Consider the following 14,197-nt stretch of genomic DNA (forward strand, 5'->3'; position numbering starts at 1 on the left):
CAACCTTACATCTTTTGGTATTCACATTATGAATATGTGTAACATCACGTTCGAGATTCATCAAGAATAAACCATTGATCAGCGGGGCATGACCATAAAACATATCTCTCATATAAATAGAACAACCATTATTCTCGAATTTAAATGAGTATCCATCTCGTATTAAACGAGATCCAGATACAATATTCATGCTCAAAGCTGGCACTAAATAATAATTATTGAGGTTTAAAACTAATCCCGTAGGTAAATGTAGAGGTAGCGTGCCGACGACGATCACATCGACCTTGGAACCATTCCCGACGTGCATCGTCACCTCATCCTTCGCCAGTCTCCGCTTATTCCGCAGCTCCTGCTTTGAGTTACAAATATGAGCAACCGCACCGGTATCAAATACCCAGGAGCTACTACAGTACTGGTAAGGTACACATCAATTACATGTATATCACATATACCTCTAGTGTTGCCGGCCTTCTTGTCCGCTAAGTAATTGGGGCAGTTCCGCTTCCAGTGTCCCTTTCCCTTGCAATAAAAGCACCCAGTCTCAGGTTTGGGTCCATTCTTTGGCTTCTTCCCGGCAACTGGTTTACCGGGCGCGGCAACTCCCTTCCGTCCTTCTTGAAGTTCTTCTTAACCTTGCATTTCTTGAAACTAGTGGTTTTATTGACCATCAACACTTGATGCTCCTTTTTGATTTCTACCTCTGCTGATTTCAGCATTGAAAATACTTCAGGAATAGTTTTCACCATCCCCTGCATATTGTAGTTCATCACAAAGCTCTTATAGCTAGGTGGGAGCGACTGAAGGATTCTGTCAATGACCGCCTCGTCCGGGAGGTTAATGTCCAGCTGGGACAAGCGGTTGTGCAACCCAGACATTTTGAGTATGTGCTCACTGACAGAACTATTTTTCTCCATCTTACAACTGTAGAACTTGTCGGAGACTTCATATATCTCGACCCGGACATGAGCTTGGAAAACCATTTTCAGCTCCTCGAACATCTCATATGCTCCGTGTTGCTCAAAATACTTTTGGAGCCCCGGTTCTAAGATGTAAAGCATGCCGCACTGAACGAGGGAGTAATCATCAGCACGTGACTGCCAAGCGTTCATAACGTCTTGGTTCTCTGGGATGGGTACTTCACCTAGCGGTCCTTCTAGGACATATGCTTTCTTGGCAGCTATGAGGATGATCCTCAGGTTCTGGACCCAGTCTGAATAGTTGCTGCCATGATCTTTCAGCTTGGTTTTCTCTAGGAACGCGTTGAAGTTGAGGTTGACATGAGCGTTGGCCATTTGATCTACAAGACATTTTTGCAAAGGTTTTTAGACTAAGTTCATGATAATTAAGTTCATCTAATCAAATTATTTAATGAACTCCCACTCAGATTAGACATCCCTCTAGTCATCTAAGTGATACATGATCCGAGTCAACTAGGCCGTGTCCGATCATCACGTGAGACGGACTAGTCATCATCGGTGAACATCTCCATGTTGATTGTATCTTCCATACAACTCATGTTCGACCTTTTGGTCTCTTGTGTTCCGAGGCCATGTCTGTACATGCTAGGCTCGTCAAGTTAACCTAAGTGTTTTGCATGTGTAAATCTGTCTTACACCCGTTGTATGTGGATGTTGGAATCTATCACACCCGATCATCACGTGGTGCTTCGAAACAATGAACTTTCGCAATGGCGCACAGTTAGGGGGAACACTTTCTTGAAATTATTATGAGGTATCATCTTATTTACTACCGTCGTTCTAAGCAAGATGCAAAAACATGATAAACATCACATGCAATCAAATAGTGACATGATATGGCCAATATCATATAGCTCCTTTGATCTCCATCTTCGGGGTGCCATGATCATCTTCGTCACTGGCATGACACCATGATCTCCATCATCATGATCTCCATCATCGTGTCTCCATGAAGTTGCTCGCCAACTATTACTTCTACTACTATGGCTAACGGTTTAGCAATAAAGTAAAGTAATTACATGGCGTTTAATCATTGACACGCGGGTCATACAATAATTAAGACAACTCCTATGGCTCCTGCCGGTTGTCATACTCATCGACATGCAAGTCGTGATTCCTATTACAAGAACATGATCTCATACATCACATATATATCATTCATCACAACTTTTGGCCATATCACATCACAAGGCATATGCTGCAAAAACAAGTTAGACGTCCTCTAATTGTTGTTGCATGTTTTTACGTGGCTGCAATAGGGTTCTAGCAAGAACGTTTCTTACCTACGTAAAAGCCACAACGTGATATGCCAATTTCTATTTACCCTTCATAAGGACCCTTTTCATCTAATCCGCTCTGACTAAAGTGGGAGAGACAGACACCCGCTAGCCACCCTATGCAACTAGTGTATGTTAGTCGGTGGAACCTGTCTCACGTAAGCGTACGTGTAAGGTCGGTCCGGGCCGCTTCATCCCATGATGCCGCCGAAGCAAAATAAGACTAGTAGTGGCAAGAAAATTGACAACATCTACACCCACAACAAATTTGTGTTCTACTCATGCAAAGAAACTACGCATAGACCTAGCTCATGATGCCACTGTTGGGGAACGTTGCAGAAAATAAATTTTTTCTACGCTTCACCAAGATCAATCTATGGAGTTCATCTAGCAACGAGAGAGAGGAGTGCATCTACATACCCTTGTAGATCGCGAGCGAAAGCGTTCAAGAGAACGGGGTTGAGGGAGTCGTACTCGTCGTGATCCAAATCACCGATGATCCTAGTGCTAAACGGACAACACCTCCACGTTCAACACACGTACGGTTGGGGAAGACGTCTCCTCCTTCTTGATCCATCAAGGGGAAGGGAGAGGTTGATGGAGATCCAGCGGCACAATGACGTGGTGGTGGAAGCAGCGGCGATCTCGGCAGGGCTTCGCCAAGCTCAGCGAGAGGGAGAGGTGGTACAGGGGGAGAGGGAGGCGCCAGGGACTAGGGTGCGGCTTCCCTCCCTCCCCCCTCTTTATATAGGGGGCCTAGGGGGTGTGCCGGCCCTGGAGATCCCATCTCCAAGGGGGGCGGTGGCCTAGGGGGGGACTTGCCCCCCAAGTCAAGTGGGGCGCCCCCCCACCCCTAGGGTTTCCAACCCTAGGCGCAGGGAAGGCCCAAGGGGGGCGCACCAGCCCACCAGGGGCTGGTTCCCTTCCCCTTTCAGCCCACGTGGCCCTCCGGGATAGGTGGCCCCACCCGATGGACCCCCGAGACCCTTCCGGTGGTCCCGGTACAATACCAGTGACCCCTGAAGCTTTCCCGGTGGCCGAAACTGGACTTCCTATATAGAATTCTTTACCTCCGGACCATTCCGCAACTCCTCGTGACATCCAGGATCTCATTCGAGACTCCAAACAACTTTCGGGTTTCCTCATACTAATATCTCTACAACCCTAGCGTCACCGAACCTTAAGTGTGTAGACCCTACGGGTTCGGGAGACATGCAGACATGACCGAGACGACTCTCCGGTCAATAACCAACAGCGGGATCTGGATACCCATGTTGGCTCCCACATGCTCCTCGATTATCTCATTGGATGAACCACGATGTCGAGGATTCAAGTAATCCCGTATAAAATTCCCTTTATCAATCGGAATGTTACTTGCCTGAGATTCGATCGTCGGTATCCCAATACCTCGTTCAATCTCGTTACCGGCAAGTCACTTTAATCGTACCGTAATGCATGACCCGTGACCAAACACTTGGTCACATTGAGCTCATTATGATGATGCATTACCGAGTGGGCCCAGAGATACCTCTCCATCATATGAAGTGACAAATCCCAGTCTCGATCCGTGTCAACCCAACAGATACTTTCGGGGATACCTGTAGTATACCTTTATAGTCACCCAGTTACGTTGTGATGTTTGGTTCACCCAAAGTGCTCCTACGGTATCCGGGAGTTACACGATCTCATGGTCTAAGGAAAAGATACTTGACATTGGAAAAGCTCTAGCAAACGAACTACACAATCTTGTGCTATGCTTAGGATTTGGTCTTGTCCATCACATCATTCTCCTAATGATGTGATCCCATTATCAACGACATCCAATGTCCATAGTCAGGAAATCATGACTATCTGTTGATCAACGAGCTAGTCAACTAGAGGCTTACTAGGGACTTGTTGTGGTCTATTCATTCACACATGTATTATGATTTCCGGATAACACACTTATAGCATGAATAATAGACAATTATCATGAACAAGGAAATATTATAATAATCATTTTATTATCGCCTCTAGGGCATATTTCCAACATAAATGGTTGAATCAGTTGAATGTCATAAATCTGAAATTATATATGTCTCATTTGCTTATCCCATGGGGAGTAATGACTTCACATCTAAGAAGTAGAAATATTAAGTTTATTGAAGGTTAGCAAGCATTGTATTGGTCATTTGAACAATTCATGAAAGAATATTGAAGGAAGAGAGATTTCACATATAAATATATTATCATAGACATCTTTTACAATTGTGAGCACTCACTAAGTATGACATGCTAACGAGTTGATGTTGGACAAGCAAGACAACATAATGGGTTATGTTTTCTTACATCTCAGTTAAAGTATATTGTCATGGATCATTCAAACATGTTGAGCTTGCCTTTCTCCCCTTGCTAGCCTGAATAACTGTACTAAGCGGGAATACTGCTTGTGCATCCAATATCCTTAAACCCAGTTTTGCCATGAGAGTCCACCATACCTACCTATGGATTGAGTAAGATCCTTCAAGTAAGTTGTCATCGGTGCAAGCAATAAAAATTGCTCTCTAAATATGCATGACTTATTAATGTAGAGAAATAAGCTTTGTACGAACTTGTTGTGGACGCAATAAAAGCGACGGGCTGCATAATAAAGGTTACATGCAAGGGGCAATATAAAGTGACGTTCTTTTGCATTAAGATTTTGTGCATCAACCCTAAACGCGCATGATTACCTCTGCTTCCCTCTGCAAAGGGCCTATCTTTTATTATTATCCTCTACCTTACAAGAGTCACGGTGATCCTCACCATTCCTTTTTCATTTTTAGAGAGCAATTTTTACAAGTGTGGAGAAAATAAGCTTTGTACGATCTTGTTATGGAAGCAATAAAAGCGACGGACTGCATAATAAAGGTCCATATACAAGGGGCAATATAAAGTGACGTTCTTTCGCATTAAGATTTTGTGTATCCAACCCTAAAAGTGCATGGCAACCTCTGCTTCCCTCTACGAAGGGCCTATCTTTTACTTTATGTCTTTTACTTTATGCAAGAGTAAGGTGATCTTCACCTTTCCCTTTTTCATTTTATCCTTTGGCAAGCACTCTGTGTTAGGGTGATCCTGATATATATATATATATATATATATATATATATATATATATATATATATATATATATATATATCCAATTGGATATACGTTAGCATGAACTATTATTGTTGACATCACCCAAAGGTGAATACATTTGGAGGCAACGTTATAAGCCCCAATCTTTCTCCGTGTCTGATTAAAACTTCATAACCACAAGTATTGCGTGAGTGTTAGCAATTGTAGAAGACTATATGATAGTTGAGTATGTGAAGTTTGCTGTATCAAAGCTCTGACATAGACTCTTCCTGAAAGTAAGATGAATTGCAATTGTCTGATGACTAAGAATGAAGTTTACTAGTTTTCAAGAAAGTTTATGGTCTATGCTTTAACATGTGAATTGCTTGTTACTAGTTCGTGAAAAGTTTTATGAGCTGAACTACTGTTATGACATATAATGATGCTAGTAAAGGTGATTGGAATTATCATTGATCAAACTTGTGCACCTCTAGAATTCACACTTCATAAATTCTTTCTTTATCATTTGCCTACTCGAGGACGAGCAGGAATTAAGCTTGGGGATGCTGATACATCTCCAACGTATCTATAATTTATGAAGCATTCATGCTATTTTATTATCTGTTTTGAATGATTATGGGCTTTATTATACACTTTTATATTACTTTTGGGACTAACCTATTAACCGGAGGCCCATCCCATATTGCTGTTTTATTACCTGTTTCAGTATTTCGAAGAAAAGGAATATCAAACGGAGTCCAAACGGAATGAAACCTTTGGCAGCGTTATTTTTGTGAAGAATATCATCCTGGAGACTTGGAGTTAACGTCAGAAGATCCTCGAGGAGGCCAGGAGATAGGGGGGTGCCCCCTCCCCCCTACTAAGCACGCCCCCTGTCTCGTGGGCCCCTGGAGCACCTCCTAACCGACTTCTTTCGCCCATATATTCCCTTGTACCCTAAAAACATCGAATATCAAGATAGATCGGGAGTTCCGCCACCGCAAGCCTCTGTAGCCACCGGAAACCTCTCGGAAGCCCTTCCCGTCACCCTGTCGGAGGGGGGATCCTTCACCGGTGGCCATCTTCATCATCTCGGCGCTGTCCATGACGAGGAGGGAGTAGTTCACCCTCGAGGCTGAGGGTATGTACCAGTAGCTATGTGTTTGATCTCTCTCTCTCTCGTGTTCTCTCTCGTGTTCCCTCTATGGCACGATCTTGATGTATCCCGAGCTTTTGTACTGTAGTTGGGTTTTACCTCCATCGAGAGGGCCCGAACCTGGGTAAAAACATCGTGTCCCTTGTCTCCTGTTACCATCCGCCTAGACGCACAGTTCGGGACCCCCTACCCGAGATCCGCCGGTTTTGACACCGACATTGGTGCTTTCATTGACAGTTCCTCTGTGTCGTCACCTTTAGGCCGATGGCTTCTTCGATCATCAACCATGACGCGGTCCAGGGTGAGACTTTTTTTCCCGGACAGATCTTCGTATTCGGCGGCTTCGCACTGCGGGCCAATTCGCTTGGCCATCTGGAGTAGATCGAAAGCTACGCCCCTGGCCATCAGGTCAGGTTTGGAAGTTTAAACTACATGGCTGACATCCGCGGGGACTTGATCTTCGACGGATTCGAGCCACGACCGAGCGCGCCGCACTGTCACGATGGGCATGATCTAGCTCTGCCGCCGGACAGCATTCAGAGCGCCGCTCGGGTGCCCGCTCCGACCATTAGCTCGGAGCCGACTGCGCCAGTCGGGGACGGACGGTTGGACGCCGCCCCAGGAGCCGCACTCTCTACGGAGATAGAGCCAAATACCAGCCTAGTCCTTTGCGAGGCCTGTGACACCAAGGTGCCGGACTCCATTCCGGACTCCGAATCTTCCGCACCCCTTCCGATCGAACCCGATTGGGCTCCGATCATGGAGTTCACCACCGCAGACGTCTTTCAGCACTCGCCCTTTGGCGATATACTGAATTCACTAAAGTCTCTCTCTTTGTCAGGAGAGCCCTGGCCGGACTATGGTCAGCAGGGTTGGGATGCGGACGACGAAGAAATTCGAAACCCACCCACCACCCACTTTGTAGCCACTGTCGATGATCTAACCGACATGCTCGACTTCGACTCCGAAGACATCGACGGCATGGACGCCGACGAAGGAGACGACCAAGAACCAGCGCCTATAGAGCACCGGACAATCACCTCATCACACGATGTATACATGGTGGACACACCTAAAAGAAGCAATGACGAGGATAAAAAGGGCGCAACGAGGGATCGTTCCCTTGAAAAACAATCAAAGCGGCGGCGTAATCGCCGCGCCAAGCCCCACCTCGACAGAGACCCAGCCATAGAGCAGGGCAAATCAACGGAAGACGAACATGCCATCGAGCAATCGTCCAAACAGGGCGGACAAACCGAACAATCCATCCCCGGGAAAGATAATAGTCCGGACGGCCTCACGCCGGACAAGTCGCTGGAACACCAGAACCTCCACCAAAGGCTCATTGCCACTGCACGTAGCCTGAAAAAGCAGAAGCGGAAGCTCAAAAAAGCGGAAGATGCACTCAGAATCAGATGGGGCAAAGTACTCAATACCGCACACAAGTACGGCAGCAGTCATCGAACAAAGAGCTATCCGAAGCAGAAATTACTACCGGAATTTGACGAAGAGGCCTTAGAGCCCCCACATTCAAAAAACAAAGAAGCCACCAGGTCGGATAGACGACCCCACGATCGATCTCAAGCGACGAAGGGCGCCACACTCAACACGGCGCGCGGTCCGACCAAGGATTCGCATAAAAACCGGTCCAACTAGATCCATCTATGGGCCAAGAAATCAAGCTCCAGTGAGCAATGGAACGCAAAAAATATCCGAACATCACGACACGCCTACATACAGGGGCGCCACACATCCCCTATGTTTTACCGATGATGTACTGGATCACGAATTTCCAGTGGGATTCAAGCCCGTAAACATAGAAGCATACAACGGAACAACAGACCCTGGAGTCTGGATCGAGGATTATATCCTCCACATACACATGGCCAGAGGAGATGACCTTCACGCCATAAAATACTTACCCCTTAAGCTCAAAGGGCCAGCCCGGCATTGGCTTAAAAGCCTTCCCAAAAACACCATGGGAAGTTGGGAAGCGCTCGAGGATGCTTTCCGGGAAAATTTTCAAGGGCCTATGTCCGACCTCCGGATGCAGATGATCTGAGTCATATAACTCAGCAGCCCGGAGAGTCAGCCCGGAAACTCTGGAACAAATTTCTTACTAAAAAGAATCAGATAGTCGACTGTCCGGACACCGAGGCCCTAGCAGCTTTCAAACATAGCGTCCGAGACGAATGGCTCGCCAGACACCTCGGCCAAGAAAAGCCAAGAACGATGGCCGCATTAACAAGCCTCATGACCCCCTTTTGCGCAGGAGAGGATAGCTGGTTGGCAAGAAGTAGCATCAGCGACCCGAGTACATCCGAACACAGAGATGGAAACGGGAAACCGCGCCGTAACAAAGAACAACGCCGGACCAAGGATAATAGCCCGATGGGCATGGCAGTCAACGCCGGATTCAAAAGCTCTCCGCAAAATCAGAAAAAGCCGCCCCCAAAAGATGTCAGGGACGAGCTATCTAACCTCAACAAAATCCTAGATAAAATATGTCAAATCCACAGTACCCCCGAGAGACCTGCAAACCACACACATAGAGATTGTTGGGTCTTCAAGCAGTCCGGCAAACTCAATGCCGAACACAAGGGGCTCGACACACCAAGCGAGGATGACGACGCGCCCCACAAGCAGAACACCGAAGAACAAAAGAAGTTCCCACAAGAAGTCAAAATAGTAAATTCACTTCAGATGACAAAAGGGAAAAACAGAACGGCGCTTACGAAGATACGCGCCATACGGCCCGCCCCAGAGGAGCACCGCCACTGGTTGTTACAACCAATCACCTTCGATCATCAGGATTACTCTAGAGGGGTCCGGAACGCAGGCTGGACTGCCTTGGTCTTGGATCCGATTATTGACGGACTCCAATTTACACAAGTCCTTATGGACGGCGGCAGTGACCTAAACTTGTTATATCAGGACACAACCGCAAACTGGGGGTCAACCCAACAATAATTCGCCATGGCAACACTTCCTTTCAAGGAGTCACACCGGGCCCAGATACCCAGAGTATGGGTTCCCTTTCGTTAGAAGTCACGTTCGGCTCACCCGACAACTTCCCAAGCGAAAATCTAACCTTCCACATCGCCCCATTCATAAGTCGCCATCAAGCGCTACTGGGACGTGAAGCTTTCGCCCGCTTTAACGCAATACCGCATTATGCATCCCTTACACTCAAAATGCCCGGTCCACGAGGCATCATCTCATTAAAGGGAAATATCAACTGATCGCCAAAGTACGGGTAATGGTGCAGCCGCCTGGACAGCCACACACTAATCCAGCCCTACTATCCCGGACACGGCTCGACGAGTCCGGCGTAAACATACAAAGGCTTAATAGCCGCATAACCCTGTACAAGGGGCTCCGCGTGTTTACACCAGGAGACAATATGGCTCAATTTTGCTCATACCTCTGTACTATATTTTGTTTATTTTAATAATAGATTTCTCGCACGATTATTTTTTACTAAGCTCCTCTCTTTCGCAGACGAACACGGTGCTACGCCCGTCCAGGATACGACACAACGGAGACACAGGCGCAGATGTGCAGTAGGGACCCGTTTTAAGGATTCTTTTCAGATTAAGACCCTGCGTAAACCTTTTTTACTGTCTCTTGTTGATAAACATCCCCCGGTTTTTGCGATAACCACGGAGGAGGCTGGCGTCTTGGCATGTGGCCACGCCAGAATCTTGCACGTACCTGGACACCAGGGGCTTTTTTACTAAGGGCTTTGGTTCGGCCCGTCTTCATAAAGACCGAATACCTTAGGGAGTGTTCGGCGTCGCGAGTTTGGCCTTATATGCATCAGCTCCGAATCATGTCTTTGGTCAAATGTTGGGTTTGCCCGGCTCCTGTGTTTTGCTGCCTTACGTTTCGCTATATCGGCTAAGGTGGCACCAGGAGAACTACTGCGATTGTGCCCCGGTTCGGCCAGGCGAGCACCTCAGTAGAGAAAGCCGAAAACTGACTGTCATGATATAGCGAGAGACTGGTCAACCACTCGATGACTGTCGGAATCTTTAGGATTCCTCCGCATTAACGAAGGGCCGCTTTCCGGTCAGGCACACACGCGCCCTGAATTCGGGTGAGTGCGGTGCCCCTAGGGGCTATTAAGTAGCCCCACTATCAAACTCCTATGGCTAAGTGAAAGTGATAAAGCATTATAGCCCGGTTGCCTAGTTCGCTGCGCTATCACCTCCTTTGTAGGACCAAGACATTGGATTAAGTGTGAAAAGGCGCCTTTTTTGCGAACACCCCCGCATTTTATGCGTGGGGGCTGAAGCCAACGACTCCAATCTTTCAGGTTATATACACATGTACATTAACAGCCGCACAGGAGGTATTATAATTCTTGCAAGCACAAGTATAAAAAGCTCTTCTATTCTATCAAAATATTCCTTTTACAATAGCACATGCTATTCGAACACAACATCCTTCGAGCATCGCGCCTCTATTAAACAAGCGCCCGGAAGAACTTCCTCAAAGTAGTGCTTGGCAGGTACTCGGCTTTCGTCCGAATCCCGGGATGCAACAACACTGGCCTTCATATCCGCCCAGTATGTTTTGACACGGGCAAGAGCCATTTGTGCACCCTCTATGCACGCCGACCTCTTCACTGCATGAACATGCACCACCGAACCAAGGAACTGCTGCACCAAGCTAAAATAACTCTTTGGCTCTGGCCCTTCCAGCCACAAACGACTCGCAACATACCTCATGGCGAGTCCGGATAACCTGTTCAGCTCCGCCCAGGCGGCCAAACGATCGGATACCAAAAGTGGGCGTTACCAAAAAAGTTCTTCTAATTCATGGTCACCTCGACCTTTTAGCTCTTCAGCCGCCTTAACGGCAGCCGCATCACTTTTCCTTGCTTGCTCCTTGGCTCGGGCAAGTTCCACCCGAAGGTTCTCCACGGCAGCAGCACCATCTACATTAAGCACATATCTTATAAGGCACGAGCATCGAACTCCTCTTATCAGATGTCTGTAGAGCATACCTTGTGCCTCGTCTAGCCGCTTATTTACAAGCGCGATGTCGGCATCCGCCACGTCAAGTTGCCGCTTTAGCTCGGTAGATTCATCAGTCCGGCTAGCCACCAAACGCCTCGCCACCTTCATAAAAAGGTGACATATTACACCTGGGATTATGATCCTCTGTGCGCCATCACTTTTGACGACGCACAGAGTCTCAGGGACTACTATTTATACAGGGCACATTTCATATATGCAGCTCTACCAAAAGGTACACCTTTTCACGTACCTCAAAGCCTGTCAGTAAACTCCTGGCGGCCTCGTACAATCCGCTTTCCACGGATGAAATCCTTCCTATCACCGTGTTCATCAACATATGGTGTTCTTCTGAGATGGACGCTCGCCCGAGCAGATCCCTCAGCCCCTCCGACCGCGCACCAGAGGGTGCCGGACTAGCCGGACGACCTTTTTCAGGGTGCGGACTAGGAAAAACCCTCCGGGACGACACCTCGGGGTCGCCTGCCTCGTAAGACGGTGCAGCTAGGGGAGGCATTTCTCTCCCCATCATCTCCGGACGAAGATCCCCTGAAGACGAGCTCTGCTAAGAAGGGTTGAGATCCGAACTGCAAGGTAATATTTTGGTTATCTTCCTCAGAAATAAAACAGGGATGTCACTCATTTTGTAACCCCTCTCTTTACTTACGGCTTGGAGGAGAGCTGATCCCCTTGAGGGCGCAATGCGGCCGAGGCATTCTCCGGCACCGGATCCTCTGTCAAAGATTTCTTCCCCCGTTTCGAGGCCATCTCCTCTGGGTCTTCAGAGGTAGTCCTTTTCTTTCCCAGGTTGGGGGAATTCTTGATTCCTCCCTTCCTGGCAGCCTCCTTCGTGGAGGCGGTAGCTCCTTGGTTCCCCTCTTCTCCCTTTGCCGAAAGCATAATCTCCAGTATCTTGGTTAACACGGGATCCGACACGGTCTCGGGCAGGGGGGCTGGACACCTGATAAGCTTTGCCTTCGCTATCCACTCCTATTCAAAGGATAGCTCTGTTAAAGGGCAATGTTATGATAAAAATACGGATGGCGTGTCCAAATATGGGGCTACTTACTTGAGCATCCGGGCGATTGCAACTCAGACCTGCGTCCTCGGACAAGTCCGGACACCTTGCTTGTGATCCGAAGAACAATTTGTATATCTCCACGGGCGTCGCGCCCATAAAATGTTGGAGGACTCGCGGTCCCTCCGGATTAAATTCCCACAGGCGGAGAGGGCGGCGTTTGCAGGGCAACATGCGGCGAATCAGCATAACTTGCACCACTACGGTCAAGTTAATATCTCTTTCTAGGAGATCTCGAATGCGGTCCTGCAGTAGGGGCACGTCTTTGGACGGCCCCAAGATAAGCCCTTCATTGACCCATGACGCTCGCCGTGGTGGGGGACCCGAGCAAAAAACAGGTGGCGCCACCCATTTGGTGCCCCCGGGGGCTGTGATGTAAAACCAGTCCCGTTGCCATAAGCCAAACTCCTCTTGGAAAGAGCCCTCGGGACATGGAGCGTCGGCCACCTTGCTTATGATAGCTCCTCCGCACTCAGTGTGCTGCCCCTCGATCATCTTCGGTTCCACCTTGAAGGTTCTAAGCCACAATCCAAAGTGAGGAGTAATATGGAGGAAGGCCTCACACACGACAATGAATGATGAGATTTGGAGGATGGACTCCGGAGCTAAGTCGTGAAATTCTAGCCCATAATAAAACATAAGCCCCCTCACGAAGGGATCAATCGGGAAGCCTAGCCCCCGAAGGAAGTGAGATGTGAACACCACGCTCTCACCGGGCTGGGGAGTGGGAATGGCCTGCCCTTGAGTAGGCAGCCTATGTGAGATTTTGCCGGTTAGATACCTGGCATCTCTCAGCTTTCGCACGTCTTCTTCCGTAACGGAGGAGGGCATCCACCGGCCTTGAAGGTCGGAGCTGGACATCGTTGAAGGTTCGAAGCGCCTAAAACTAGAGCTTTGGGTGTTGGAACTTGAGGCGAGGGGCGGATTTGATTGGATTGAAAAGAAAGGAGTCGACCCTTGGTCTCTTTATAAAGGGGTTGAATACCAAGAGCCCTCCCTGTAACCGTTTGGGACTCGCTTTCAATTAGGGCGTCATACCAAAGGCACGGTTGGGTTACCCACGCCCGTATTGATGAGAATCCCGGAATAAGGGGACACAATCTCTGCTTTGGCAAGACGTGCCAAGGAAACCGCCTCGCTAAAACACGCTGAGGTGGAACAGTAAAATGATTCGAATAAAGGCTTGGCCGTGGTGTGATGTCACGCTGCGGAATACGTCAGCAGATTAGATTTGTGCAAATATTATTCTCTCTACGATGGTATGTGGAACTTATTTTGCAGAGCTGGACACTATCCTTGTGTTCAACATCTTCTATGAAGTATTCAGAGGAGGAACCCGCCTTGCAATGCCAAAGACAATTTGCGCGCCGGACTCGTCGTCATTGAAGCCTAGTTCAGGGGCTACTGAGGGAGTCCTGGATTAGGGGGTGTCCGGATGGCCGGACTATGACCTTTGGCCAGACTCCCGGACTATGAATATACAAGATTCAAGACTTCGTCCCGTGTCCAGATGGGACTTTCCTTGGCGTGGAAGGCAAGCTTGGCGATATGATATGAAGATCTCCTCCCATTGTAACCGACTCTGTGTAACCCTAGCCCTCTCCGG

Source organism: Triticum dicoccoides, chromosome 1B, assembly GCF_002162155.2.
Source record: "Triticum dicoccoides isolate Atlit2015 ecotype Zavitan chromosome 1B, WEW_v2.0, whole genome shotgun sequence".
Lineage (NCBI taxonomy): Eukaryota > Viridiplantae > Streptophyta > Magnoliopsida > Poales > Poaceae > Triticum > Triticum dicoccoides.